The 13,347-nt window shown below is 45.8% G+C and overlaps 1 long non-coding RNA gene across 1 annotated transcript; it reads left to right on the plus strand.

The window, feature by feature from the left end:
* Positions 1-17: 17 nt before the first annotated feature.
* LOC128341746 (uncharacterized) lies at positions 18-11,158 on the plus strand. The gene is made up of 3 exons (XR_008314534.1): positions 18-2,532; positions 5,183-5,299; positions 7,109-11,158. It is a non-coding gene; the product is annotated as an uncharacterized LOC128341746 (long non-coding RNA).
* The last annotated feature ends 2,189 nt before the right edge of the window (positions 11,159-13,347 follow it).

Raw genomic sequence — 13,347 nt, forward strand, 5'->3', positions numbered from 1 at the left:
CTGGTGCAAGTATTAGTCTGGAACTCTTCAGAAGCATTGGTGCTTCTCCCATTACACTGGTGCTTTGTTGGTCAAGATGTCTGTCATCAATAGTCAGATGATCAATGGAACAGAATGTTCTTTGTGCAGCAAAAGAGCTTAAGGATAGTAAGGGAGCATAAGGGGCTCCATGTTGTGTGTGAATGTCAATGCATTTGTCTATATCTCACTTTGGAGCGGATAAGTAATATGGTTCATGAATTGGTGGGGGGAGGCTTGAATATGAACCAACAACAACATAGCCTTTTAATCAAAGGTGCAGAAATTGGGAATGCTTCAGAAGCAGCTCCTCGCTTAATATTCTTTGGGGGGAAGACACCTTGAGGGGGGGATATGGTATGAGTTATTGACAAGGGGTAGTTCAGTAAAATGAGGAGGGAACTCCTCAGATGTTTGCGGGGATCTGCACCCCTGCCTTTAATCTCTATTCTGTTAGGAAATTTTTCACACCGGCTTTTAGTTCGCATCTCTTCCAGAATGGAAGTGTGCATTCATTTATTGGCCAAATATACCCTGAAGTCCCTGTGAGCTATTGGGGACCACTTTATACACAATTTGGGTTTTTCAGTGTGCATTAAGAGTGTAGCCTGATTTATATCTGGGGTTAAAAAAAATCCACTTTTTGCATGTTTTTTTTGGAGGGGGGGCAACTCGCAGTAAAGCCTTGCAGTAAAGCCAGCTGTCAGGGAAAGCGCCAGGCTTTGTTTTAAATATGCAAGGGATTCCCTGAGACCCTGTATTTTAGCAGGGGGTGGTGCTGTGGAAAGTCAGGAACAAGTCAACTCAGTTACTAAATTACTTAGCATTTGTTCAAGGCTCCCACTAGCATGTCACACTAGAATTCAGTACCCTCCACGATTACCTGATCTCATTCATGTCTACAGTTTGCCCCTGCCCTGAGCAACAAGTCTAGCTTTCATGCAGTCTTAGCTGAAATGGGCAGACAGCTTTTCCCTGGCTTTGTTCTATCTCTCTCTCAAGTGGGAATACTGCAAGGGAGGAGGAGAAGGCAGGCAAAGACAAGATCTGGAGACAGCTCATGGATGATGGCACATGGATGAGTGCTGGGTGGGGCACCCATATTTCCATTGGCCAGCATCCGAGCATGGATTTTCTTGGGTCGGAGAATGGGAAAGGGGACCAAAAAGAGCCTGAGGCTCTTTCTCTCAAGCCTGGAACTCTCAACAGCTGAAAACAGCAATGCTTGTCCACAATTCTGCCTGTGCTGGGAGAGCCTAAGTGATCTCAGTGTTATCTTCTGATTCAGTTTTACTGAGGTAAGGGTGTGGGGCCTGGGGAAAATCTGTCAGTGCAGGGTCCCCTTGCAGTTAATCTTAACGGTAGCAACAAGAGCAGGACCCAGGCAGTTGCCCTGCCCTACGGACAGCACTGAGTGCCAGGCAGAGGGCAGAGAAGTGGCCCTGTGTGGTGGGACCATGAGAGATGAGCGGGAAAGGCCGAGAAGGGCCCAGGACTGAGGCCCTTCCTTGGGCGCCCTGCTCTTTCTTCCCACCCACCCCTGCTCCCCTCATGACTAAGCCACATGTTAGGTCTTCCATCTGAAAGCCTTGGGGAGAGGCGGGGGGGGGATCCCCAAACCAGTGTTTTGTGAATTGTGACCAAGAGCAAAGACATAAGGCAGCTTCCTTCCTCCTCCTCCTCCTCTCCCTGTCCAGTAAAAGAACAGGAGCATTACCGGAGCACTGGCTTCTCTTCCTAGCCGCCAGCATGTGATTTCCATTGACAGGCAGAGCAGGTTAGGGGGGTTAATTTGCTTTCATAATCCACGGCCATCTCGGCTCATCAGCACCTCCAAAGATGCTGATGGTGTTAATAAGGAGGCAGGAAGAATTGGCAGCAGGGATATAAGTGTTATCCATCCCTCTCCCCGTCTCCTCCCCTCCCCCTCCCTGTGTCTTTCAGCATCTGTGCATATATGTAATTTTCTCCAGTATGTCCAATAAACCTAATTTCTTCCCCAAAGATTTAGGTGGCGTTATCCGTGATTATATATCCATGAGAGGTAATTCCTGCTTAACTTGGTATCCAATTGAACCCTGACGGGAACTCTCCCAGCCAGCAGCTCCAGCTCTTTAAGGCACAGGAGCAAATCGGATTACTTGTGCTGGCATGGAGGAGCCGTCTGAGCAAGACGCACCCCTTGGAGGGCTTGCATGCTTGCCTCAGCACTTTTTAGATTCAGCAGCAAGAGGCTGCTTCCACGCATTCTTTCGCTGTGATAGGTAGTGGCGATGTTATTTCATAATTGCTTAATAGTTGTGTTCAGCAGCCTTCCTACTATAATATTCTTGGCTATTCTCTCATATCCTTCTTAGCAAATAAATGCCTCAAGTCCCATACTAACCACACTCTCGTAGGGGCAGGAAGACGACTTGCAGCAGGCTTTCAACGTAGCCATAGGATGGATAGGAGGCTAGGAAACAGCACCTCTCTCCTTTTTGGTTTAAAGGGACATAGAAGAAGTCAGAGTGGGTGAGTCAATGTTCAATAGTAAGAGTATGTAGGCTTTTGAGATTCACAGAACTCTTCTTTAAGAAGAACTGAAATTGCACAGAAGCTCAAATGCCTTTAGCAGCATCTCCAATAATTTTGCTAGCAAGTCAGCAAGGTTATTTTTGCCTTTGTGAGAACAGGGCCCCAGCCAGGAGCTCTTACCCTGTGAAGATGTGCTCTAATGACAAAAGAAAAACAAGTTAAAAGCAGGAAGTTTTTCACACCCAGCTTTTAGTTCACGTCTCCTCCAGAATGGAGGTGTGTGTTCACATATGGGTCCAATTTACCCCGAAGTCCCTGCGCAGTAAAGCCTCGCAGAAAGCCCATGGTAAAGCTTGCTGTCTGGGAAAGTTCCAGGAGAAAGTGGGCAGATTCGCAATGGCCCAAGGGCAAGACTCTAGTTCAGGAGGCTGGCTAAATGGAGGTCTAGCATGCATTCCGCTTTGGTGGTACCTGATTGTTCAACATAGGAGCACAGGAAGCTGCTTTATACCAAGTCAGAGCATGGTCCATCTAGCTCAGTATCATCTACACTGATTTTCAGCAGCTCTCCAAGGTTTCAGGCAGGAGTCTCTCCCAGCCCTACCTGAAGATGCCAGGGGATTGAACCAGGGCACTTTCCAGCTTACACGCTGTTCAGCGGTAGCTTACTTCGGCTTGGCAGTATTATCTTGAAACTGTAAATAGTGTTGTGCAAAGCCACCAGCGGGGGGGGGGGCAGTCTTTTCTAGCTTGCATGAACCTCCTACAATAGGAAAATACCGCTTTCTCTCTTTTTTTTTTTTTACAACATTGTAGTACTGTAACACAAAGATAAAACCTGAAAGAAGGCATTGGAAATGTGAACAGTACCTTGCTGACAGCACAGGGACTGTGATGTTGGAACACAGGCAGTACAGAAGCACACTTAACAGACACATAGTGACACTGTTGTAGTGTGTGATCTGGAAAGTACCAAGGGGCCTTCTGCATGCAAAGCAGATGCTTTACTATGACCCCACCTCCATGTTATGAAAGCACATGATCATTTCCCTGTCCTCCGCCCAACATTTTCATCGTCCAGATGAAGGTGTATGTGCCTCCTTCTGTGTCCTCCACCTGATTTCCAGCGGTACTTTTACTGTGAGGACCAGCTCATTCTATAAGAGGGGATACCATATCCAAGGGGAAAGGAGCAGCTGCTGTCATGGGATGTGCTAGACACACCCTGTGGATGTAGGGACACAGAGAGGTCAACAGGGAACAATAGGGCATTTGAAAAGATGAAGACCTCTTGGTTGACTGGCTGAGAGTTCTGGCTTCCCAAGGCCTCACCCTAGTCATCTCTGCATGACCAAGTTGATGCCCCTCCTTGGTTCTCATTCTGAAGCTGCACCAGTGCTGTTGCAGTTTGTCATCATTTGGAAGCTTCCCTTTGGACAAGGTTTTAGCTGTGTCGCCTCTGCAGACCTAGAGTGACAGATCCTGCACTTTTAGGTCTGACAGTGGGTAGTGGCTTGGGCTTGATTGCTAGACCCCATTGCTGCAAAGAGCAATTGCTCTTTTTTAAAGAACATTGTTACCCAGCAACAGGGAGGCTCATCTCTCTGGCAAAATCCCACGATCATTCCTGTGGGGCAATTTGCATTTGAAAAGTGAGCTTCCTTCCATTGCTAGAATATCAATGGCTTTGAATCCATCACACAACCCCTTTGACAAATCAATGCCTGGGAAATGGCACAGTGTGGAGTTGGCCCACTCCCACTGGGCTTATGAGCCAGCAGCAGCACTCCGACCATATGGTGGCACAGGAACCAATTCATTCTTCATGGGCATTTCCTTTATGGCAGTGCTTCAGGGAGGTGTGCAGTCTCTTTCTCTCCCTCGTGCCCATACAGGCACCATATCCAACTGGCATTAAGCCACTGGCATTGAGAAGACTGCTGCTGTCTTTACTGGGAACCACAGTCTAGAAACACGGGATACAAACAGCTATTGCAGAAGCAGAACATGCTGTATTAAATGGGGCATAATCCAGAGCTAATTAAGTTGGCCTAATGGCTGTTTCTTATTATACGTTTGCTACTCATGTACACATACCCGAGTATAAAACACACACCATGTTTAGCATCATCATTCAATGGTACACTTGGAAAGTATCACTTTTTATTTTAAAATACATACCAGCAGTAAGTGGGTGCAGGAATCAAGACTCCACTTGTATTAACATTAGAAGAAAAAGCTAACAACTTATATATGCTGCATGATTTCCATAAATTCTTTTCGACACCACCAAATAAATTAGCACCTCATAAAAAACAGAGCTAGAATGAATGTGAGACAAATTTGAATTCAAACTTATGTTTCTGAATGCAAGGAGGACAGCAACAGAATAGAAGTCTGACATCCAAATTCTACCATTCAGATTGCTAGCACATGAGTTTTGCTTTTCGTGTGTGTGTGTGTGTGTGTGTGTGTGTGTGTGTGTTTTAATTGGGAGGGAAACTGGCCTTCACTCTGCTTTAGAACTAGCCATTTTAAAACCATCCACTAATTCTGAATTGGGGACACTTATTAAAGTATTATTTTGTTTTGGTTCTAGATGATTTCACTTGAAAACTAAATGTATAAATATTCACCTTTTTTTTAGCAAACAAAAGGAGGCTTATCTCACACACATAACTCACACTGCATCCAGCAGCCATTACTCGATGACATTCTGACTGCAGAAGGAGCCCTGAGTTGAAGTGCCAGTGCTGCTGTTTTCGTGAGTTCATGAAGTGCCAGTGCTGCTGTTCTGCAGCTCCAGTTCCTCTGTCTGTGTGTGTGTGTGTGTGTGTGTGTGTGTGTGTGTGTGTGTGTAAGCGTGTGCGCACACAATTTTTGCCATTCTCCCCTGACCTTGGAAGCAGGTCCCTGAGGCTCAGTGCAGCACTGCATTGGAAGTGTTGGTGCTTCCAATTAGGATGTCAGCCACTGTTGCTGCCTAAAAGCATCAAAGCTGAATTCAAGTTGAATCTTGCCCTTCTTTCTGCAAGCTGAGTATATTGCTTCTGAGAGTATTACTAAAATAGCATGCTTTTTTTTTTAAGCGGCTACAGTTGTCCACAAAGAAATCAGGGTTTCACAGTGTTAATGCTTTACCTGAATGAACTGTATGAATTTCTTGTAATATTAGCATTTTCATAAACATAACTGAATACACATTTGCAATGATATTATGTATCCCTTGCTATTGTGTAGCTCAGATGTATGAAATATAGATGTGCACCAAATGCACAAATATGGTGCTACATGTTCTGATGTGAGCATAAGCTTTCTGGAGGTAAGCCTCTTTCTGGTTCCAGTTCAAAGCTCAGAGCAGATCTGAATTGGGTGTGTGTGTCCCTGAATCAATGCTAGTCACCACTCTATCATCAGTGTTAGATGCATGTCATAAGACAAATTTCTAGTGCTGCTCATGCATGAATGCCTTAATGAGCAGGTAGAAGTATAGAAAGCAGAACCAAAAAAAAAAAGAAAAGAAAAAGAAAACATTATTTCTAGAGAAGGGTTGTGGTGGATCATTCCTGTGTGTAAAATGGCATCATGATTCCCCCAGATAGCTACCAGAGGACCAGCACATGCACAAGATTGCATGTGCTGGTCAAGATTACATGTACCAAATAAGAGTAAACCTGAGACTGGGGAGGAACTATGCATGCATGCCCCAAAATTCCATCAATAGTTCTCTTTGCATGTGACTTGCTTATTCTATTCAAAGGTAGCCCCTTCCCACATGCAAGCACATCACTCCCCATCATACATGCTCAAATACCTTATGGCACATAACAGGGGAAAACAAATTCACTTGTTTCATAATAAGTGAAAAAGAGATTCCTATGATAGTGAGAAAGATGTACAAGTTGCTTCTGGTGGCTTAAAGGTAAAGTATGCCGTCAAGTCGATTTCAACTCCTGGTGCCCACAGAGCCCTGTGGTTTTCTTTGGTAGAATACAGGAGGGGTTTGCCATTGCCTCCTCCCACACAGTAAGAGATTCTTCCTTTCAGCATCTTCCTGTATCGCTGCTGTCCGATATAGTACCAGCGAGGATTCGAACCGGCAACCTTCTGCTTCTTAGTCAAGCATTTCCCCGCTGCGCCACTTAAGGTGGCTTCTGGTGGCTTACTCCACCAGTTTTTCAAATAGCTGAAATATCAAAACAGTTGATACTTATGACCCAGAAGTCACATTTTTATTAACATAAATAAGCACTCAGTTACTGCCACAAAGCATTTCAATCACCAAAGGTCAATCCATTATTTAATAGTAAGATCAGGGGCGTAGCTATAATTGAGCGAAAGGGTTCCAAGAACATGGGCCCCCAGCTTCTGAGGGCCCTCCAGCTCCACCCCTCCCTATTTTCTTCATTGTGTCCCTCACTCTGGGGGGCCGCCAGAAAGAGGGATGAACACAGGTCCCCTTTCCCATAGCTACGCCCCTGAGTAAGATGCTACAAGATCTAGAGACTACAGTACACATTATATTATATTATAATTATTACTATTTATTACATTTATAAACCGCTCTATCCAGAGGCTCTGGGCGGTGTGTGATCTATAGGTGGAAAACAGAATGGAAAACAGGCACTATACTGGACCTGTACAGAAACCGCTGGAAAGACTGCACTCCCTGAAGTGTTAGACTGTGAGAGACATCTGGCCATCACTTCCCAAGCCCACTTCACCCTGTATAATGCCTGGCCCACATGTGCACTCCCATGAGAGAGAAACAGAGATCCTTGTGAGACTCCTGACCCCAAATTTCATGAGACATTCCTTCATCTCTGCTCTCAGGCCCCTCTGCGCTCCCATCACTCCACCCCACGAGACAGATCGCACTTCAATAGAATCCATTATGTCTCTTTTCTTTGGCTTGCTTTTCAATGGATGACAGTTTGGCCTGGGAAGCTCAGCCCCACCACAGCTAAAGGGGAGTGCTGCCTGCCTGGTGCAGGAAAGAATTAATGCTAAGTGACTGTGCCTTTGTGAGTCCAAGGACTCAGAGCTGATCGAGAATGCATGGGAACGACTGCAGATTACAACAGGGTGCAAGCAAAAGAAAATAAAACGCCTCAAAACAAACATCGACTTTAAATCAGTGTTAACCAGACAGGCAGCCCCTCTAAAGCAAGTTTGGAAACAGGGGCCCCAACACTGACTCTTTGTTAATTTTATGAAAGCCCTGTCAGTAATGGACAAAGACACATTTGCAAGGGATGTTGCCATGTGTCAGGTGCAGCAGCTAAGAAGGGGAATGCAAGGGAAGTGAAGAAAATGTAATCTCCATAGAGAAGCAACATTACATTAGCACACCCATTCCTTAGGTGCTTCCTGTTAAGATACCATTCTATGGTCACACTCCTCTAGTGTAAGACAATCCATTCCCATCCTTTTGTTAGCAGCCTTTGCAGATATTTAGACCTCAAGAATCCAGATGCCTTAAACCACATGGAAGCTGATAAACAAGCCAACTGAACTACCAAGAAGACCACATTCCTCTTCTACAGGAGGGGCAGGCAGCAGCCACTAGGGACAGAATGCATGAAAACAAGCTCCCTGGACTGGCTGCTTCTTCCCTTCTGCTCAGGAGATACGACACAAGAAAGGGCTACTCTGTGTCCCTTTGGGGGTACTGCAGTCTTCATCACAAAAGCTCCAATTACTTTTATTTGTTCTGTTTTTGAACTGGACATCACCTGCTGTTCAAGGCTTAATGAACAACAGCAACACTCCAAGAATGGCAGTTAATGGCTTGGGAATCAGTAAGTGATGCTCCTTAATAATCATTTAATATCTCTCAATCACCACTCAAAATGGAGCTTTTCACAAGGTGGCAAAGATGATAAAACAATAATTTTATTTTCAAACATTTTGAAAGTAATACAACATACAGAATTAACCCAACTTAAGATTTGTCCTGAGTCCATTGCTGTTAAATACTGGGCACAATCCATTCAAAGTTAAGCACTTTTAAGTCTCATCAGTTTCCGTGTGCTTTACTCTCACATTGAAATTCATGGGACTTAAAACACCTAACCATGACTGGATGGCTCCTATTTCTGTTCTAATGATTTTGATGGTGTTGCAGAGGGCAAGGAAGGATGGGAAATGGAGCAAGGGAAAGTCAGAGGGCAACACAGACCTACACAAGACAGATCTAGAATAATTCAGGAAAGGATTTCTTACAAAAATGGGCCCTGAGGAGGAAAAAAAGGAGAAGTAGCTTCAGAAATAAGGAGAGGTAGAGGAAACAGCACAGCTGTTGGGAGTGGAAGCAGAGAATAAAAGCTGTGAAGAAGGTATGGGTTGTGGGGGAATGAGAAGTGATGAAAAGAAAAATGAAGAAGCAGATATGTCAGGAGGTAAGAAGTAGAAAACTTTGAGTGCTAAGAACTAAGAAAATGAAGTTGATGTGTTTTTCCTTCTCTTTGAGTGGCTCTTACATATGGCTGCACAATGGCCAGGTAACTCCAAACATAAGCAATGAAATCTTTTCCCAGGAAGGTAGACCAATGAGGCAGCATCTTCTTGCTGGGGTTCTTAGCTTACACTCTCTTCTCTGCACCTCCCAGTAACCAAGAGTCCACCTCCAAGTCCTAAAAAGATTATGTGCTTTACAGTTTACAGCTTACACCCCGATCTATGCCCACAGAGAGAACTCTTCATCTGCTCCTGCCTCACAGCTACTGGAGGAATCTTGTGTTGATTTCCTGGTTGGTCTCCCAAAAACATTAAGTTCATTCTTCCCAATCTCTTCCCAAAGTCCAACACTGACCCTTATTTGCTATTCCTGTTTTTGACAATACACAAAAAAATTCCTGTTTTTGACATGCATCTCACCATGCCCTCAGTGCAGTAAAGAAGTTTGGAGAAAGGCAGATCTATGGAACAGCTATCACTCCATTTCCTGTCAACTTCCTGAGAACAAGACAAACTCCCCCATACAGCTTACCACAAACCACATCACTTTCCACTGCACTCACTGCTCAGTGATGATGTGTTCTCATACGATCCCTTCATTGATGAGAGAATTCTAAAATACATAGGGAGATATAGCCTTTTACCCCCAAGCTCCTATAGCTGTAGGAAAGAGATTTGCATGAGATGCCACCTGAGGGTACACAATATGAGGAGGGGCTGTTGCTCCAAACACCTGCTTTGTATGCAAAAGGTACCAGGTTCAGTTCCTTACATACATTTCCAGATAGGGGGCTGGGGAAGATATCTTTCTGGAGAGCTTCTGCCTGTCTGTGTAGACAATACTCATTTAGATCAGGCCTGCTCAAATTTGCCCCCCCCCCAGCTGTTTTTGAACTACTGCTCCCATAATCTTCAGCCACAGTGGCCAATAGCCAGGGATTATGGGCATTGTAGGCCAACATTTACAGGAGGGCTGAAATTGAGCAGCCTTGATTTAGATGGACCAATGGCCTGACTCAGTAGAAGGCAGTTTCAATTGTTCAACTCCTTAAAGTCAACATAGGGAGTTTGTCTATTTCACTTATCCCTCTGATGTAGGTAGGTGGATGTAGCCACACTCCGGCCTCAACCTTTATCATGCCTGTTTCCCAGCGTATTTGAGACACAGCGAGACACTTGGAGGGCTGCTCTTAGCTATTTGGACTGCACCAGCTCCAAGGGGGCAAAATTGGAGGGGCGCCCTGTTTGGGCACCATTGGAGTTGTGCCAATGTCTTGGCCTCAAATAATTTCAGTGCTGCAGGTACATACTCTAGCCCATAGGAATTTTAGAATGGCGGTGGAGCTCCTTTGAGCAAGGAGGGCAACATCTACCTGGGAATAAGACTCAGTGATTCCGACTGCTGACTCTTACTAATAGATATTAGTTAGTAGGAACCAGTAGAGCTGCCCCATCCCAGCAAGAATAGGCAACTCCTTTAAGGTAGGCCAGTTTTCATGCTGACATGGAGTTCACACCAGCAGAGTAATGTCATCAGACTGCAGCAGTGTGGCTGCCACGGATTGGGGACAAGCACAGCGTTTGGCTCCAACATATAGGTGTAACCCCTGCTCCTTAAGGATTAAAACATTAGGTGATATCGGCTTGTCCAGTAGGGGGCCTCAAGTTGAATAGGGACTACCACATATGGCAAAAAAGGTGCACTCCTCAGAGGCCTACAGAAGAAGGTCCCTACCTAGAGAGCTCCTGTGGGCTGGTTGTTTGCTAAGCCTATATGTATTTAATTCAGGGATAAAGATACCTGGTTGCTGTTTAAGTAAATGTATACATTTAATAATTATGTGTAATTAATATCTATAATAAATGTGTAATACTGTGGTGTATGGAAATATCCCAAGAGGATCCAGAGGCCTGAAGAAGAAGGCCCTTAACTAGAGAGCTCCTGTGAGCTGGTTGTTTGCTAAGTCTATATTGACTACTTTCAGACTTCAAGAAGAGGGGACAGCAACAACAGACTGTATCTCAACACCACAGCCAAGAAAGAGCTCTCAAACGAGTCAGGAACAACAACAAAAAGCCTTGGTTTGGGATACAAGAGTCTGTGCTAATCTCTGTAACTTATTTTGCAAATTCTATTGTTTGTGTTAAGAAGATAAACTTTAAACTGCAAATGTATCATATAATTGTTATAATTGTGTTTATATGAAAAGAAACCCCACAAGGCAGGATTACATTGCCAGTTGTAAAATAACCCATACATGGCAGCAGCTAGAGGACAGGTGGTGGCAGCAACAAGAGGCCCATCCTCAAATCTCATCCCAGGACCACCTGTGACTGGTTAAGGCAAATGGAATGAAGGATAGACCCCTGTCTTGAGGGACTTACAACCTAGATGTAGGAGCTATTCACATCACAGAACCAGACTAAGGAAGCCCAGCCTGGTTTTCAGTGCGTGTGTGTACCACCAGTGACAAGCCTGCTCAGGGAGCCCGCTGCTTAGCCTGGGGTTTGGGCGTGAGGGCTTCCACAAAGTGGGCTAAATGCTCCTGTGTTGGTGTCACACAGCACCTACACACAAGTAGCCTCCTGACCAGCACTCATGGTGCATTATGGAAGCTCTGGGGGCCTCCCGGCAGAAGGCAGCAATCAGTAGGCAGCATATCTGCAGGGCTGGCGCTACCAGCAATCAGTAGGCGGCATATCTGCAGGGCTGGTGCTACAATTAGGCCAACTAGGCAGCACCTAGGGTGCAGAATGTAGAGCAGGCCTGCACAACTCAAATGACCTGGCGGGCCGAAACCAACAGTGATTTGGTTCATGGGGGCCGAGGTCAATTCTTAGGGCGCTGATTATTAGAGTAACACTTAATATCAAACAATCAATCAAACAAACAAATTAAAGTGCAATGAATTAAAAATGAATTTAATCAATATTTAACTTTTGATGTTCTGGCAGGCCAAGATTGATTAAATTAATATGAAATAAGTTGAATTAAAATTCATTCTAATAATATAAATAGCAATAGCACTTACATTTATATACCGCTCTATAGCCGGAGCTCTCTAAGCGGTTTACAATGATGTAGCATATTGCCCCCAACATTCTGGGTACTCATTTTACCGACCTCGGAAGGATGGAAGGCCGAGTCAACCTTGAGCCCCTTGGTCAGGATCGAACTTGCAACCTTCTGGTTACAGGGCGGCAGTTTTACCACTGCGCCACCAGGGGCCCCTATTATTATACATTCTATACAAATTACTTACAAATCTATACAAATACAAAATATTATACAATCTATACAAAATACATAATAAAATGCATTGTTCTTCCTTTCCACCTCTGCCAAATCATCACACATAACATGAAACACTTTTAAGTGAAAAAAATATGAGAAGCTCTTCTCATAATTTTGGAAAAGCAGGGAGAAGGGGAAAGAAAGATGGAAAGGATGTAGCAGGAGGCTTGGCGAGAGAGAGAGAGAGAGAGACAGAGAGAGAGAATGAATGGAGCAGTCTTGGTGAGAGAGATTCTGTTTCCCGTTGTTCTGGAGGTCCCCATTCTCTTCCCACCACTAACAGCTTTCCCTCCCATCCCTCGGCAACGCTTTCTCTCCCCGCCGGGCTCCCTGCACCCCTGCCATTTTTGCCCGCCCCCGCCACTGGACTCCCTCGTGGGGCCACTGTCCATCGCTGCCTCCTACCTCATCGCCACCGCCACTCCCCCCAATTCCAGTCACCGCGCAGCTGAGGAGATGCCCCCAGGGCTATTTCCCCTTCCTCCCCCTGCTGCTTAACCCCCCGCTCCAAAATTCCAGCCACCGTGCAGCCGAGGAGATGGCTGCGGGTGTCCTTCTCTACCCTCCCCCACGGCGGCGACAGAGGCACACGGCGACAGAATTCAGAGTGGTGCTTGGGCCTGCTATTTGGCCCAGTGTCACTTTCCAACTGCGCACCTCGCAGTTTGGAAGCAAAGCCAGGCCAAATGGCAGGCCCGAGTGTTGCTCTGATTTCTGCTGCTGTGCGCCGCTGCTGCCGTGGAGGAGCGTAAGGAAGAACTCCCGCAGCCATCTCCTCGGCCGCTCAGCGGCTGGAATTTGTGTGTGGGGGGGGGGTTAAGCAGCAGGGGAAGGGGAAATAGCCCCGGGGGCCAGGAAAAAAGGCCTCGCGGGCTGCATGCGGCCCCCGGGCCATATGTTGTGCAGGCCTGGTGTAGAGTGTCAATGTGTTAAGAGTACCCTTCTAGTTCAAAATGGCAAGGAATGGGAAGGCTTGGAGGAGAGCAGTCTGGTGGGGGGTTTGTGTGTTTCACTTGTAAGTGGAAACGGGGGACGAAAGGCCTGCGGGTGGGGGGGGG

This window comes from Hemicordylus capensis, chromosome 2 (assembly GCF_027244095.1).
Source record: "Hemicordylus capensis ecotype Gifberg chromosome 2, rHemCap1.1.pri, whole genome shotgun sequence".
Taxonomy (NCBI): Eukaryota; Metazoa; Chordata; class Lepidosauria; order Squamata; family Cordylidae; genus Hemicordylus; species Hemicordylus capensis.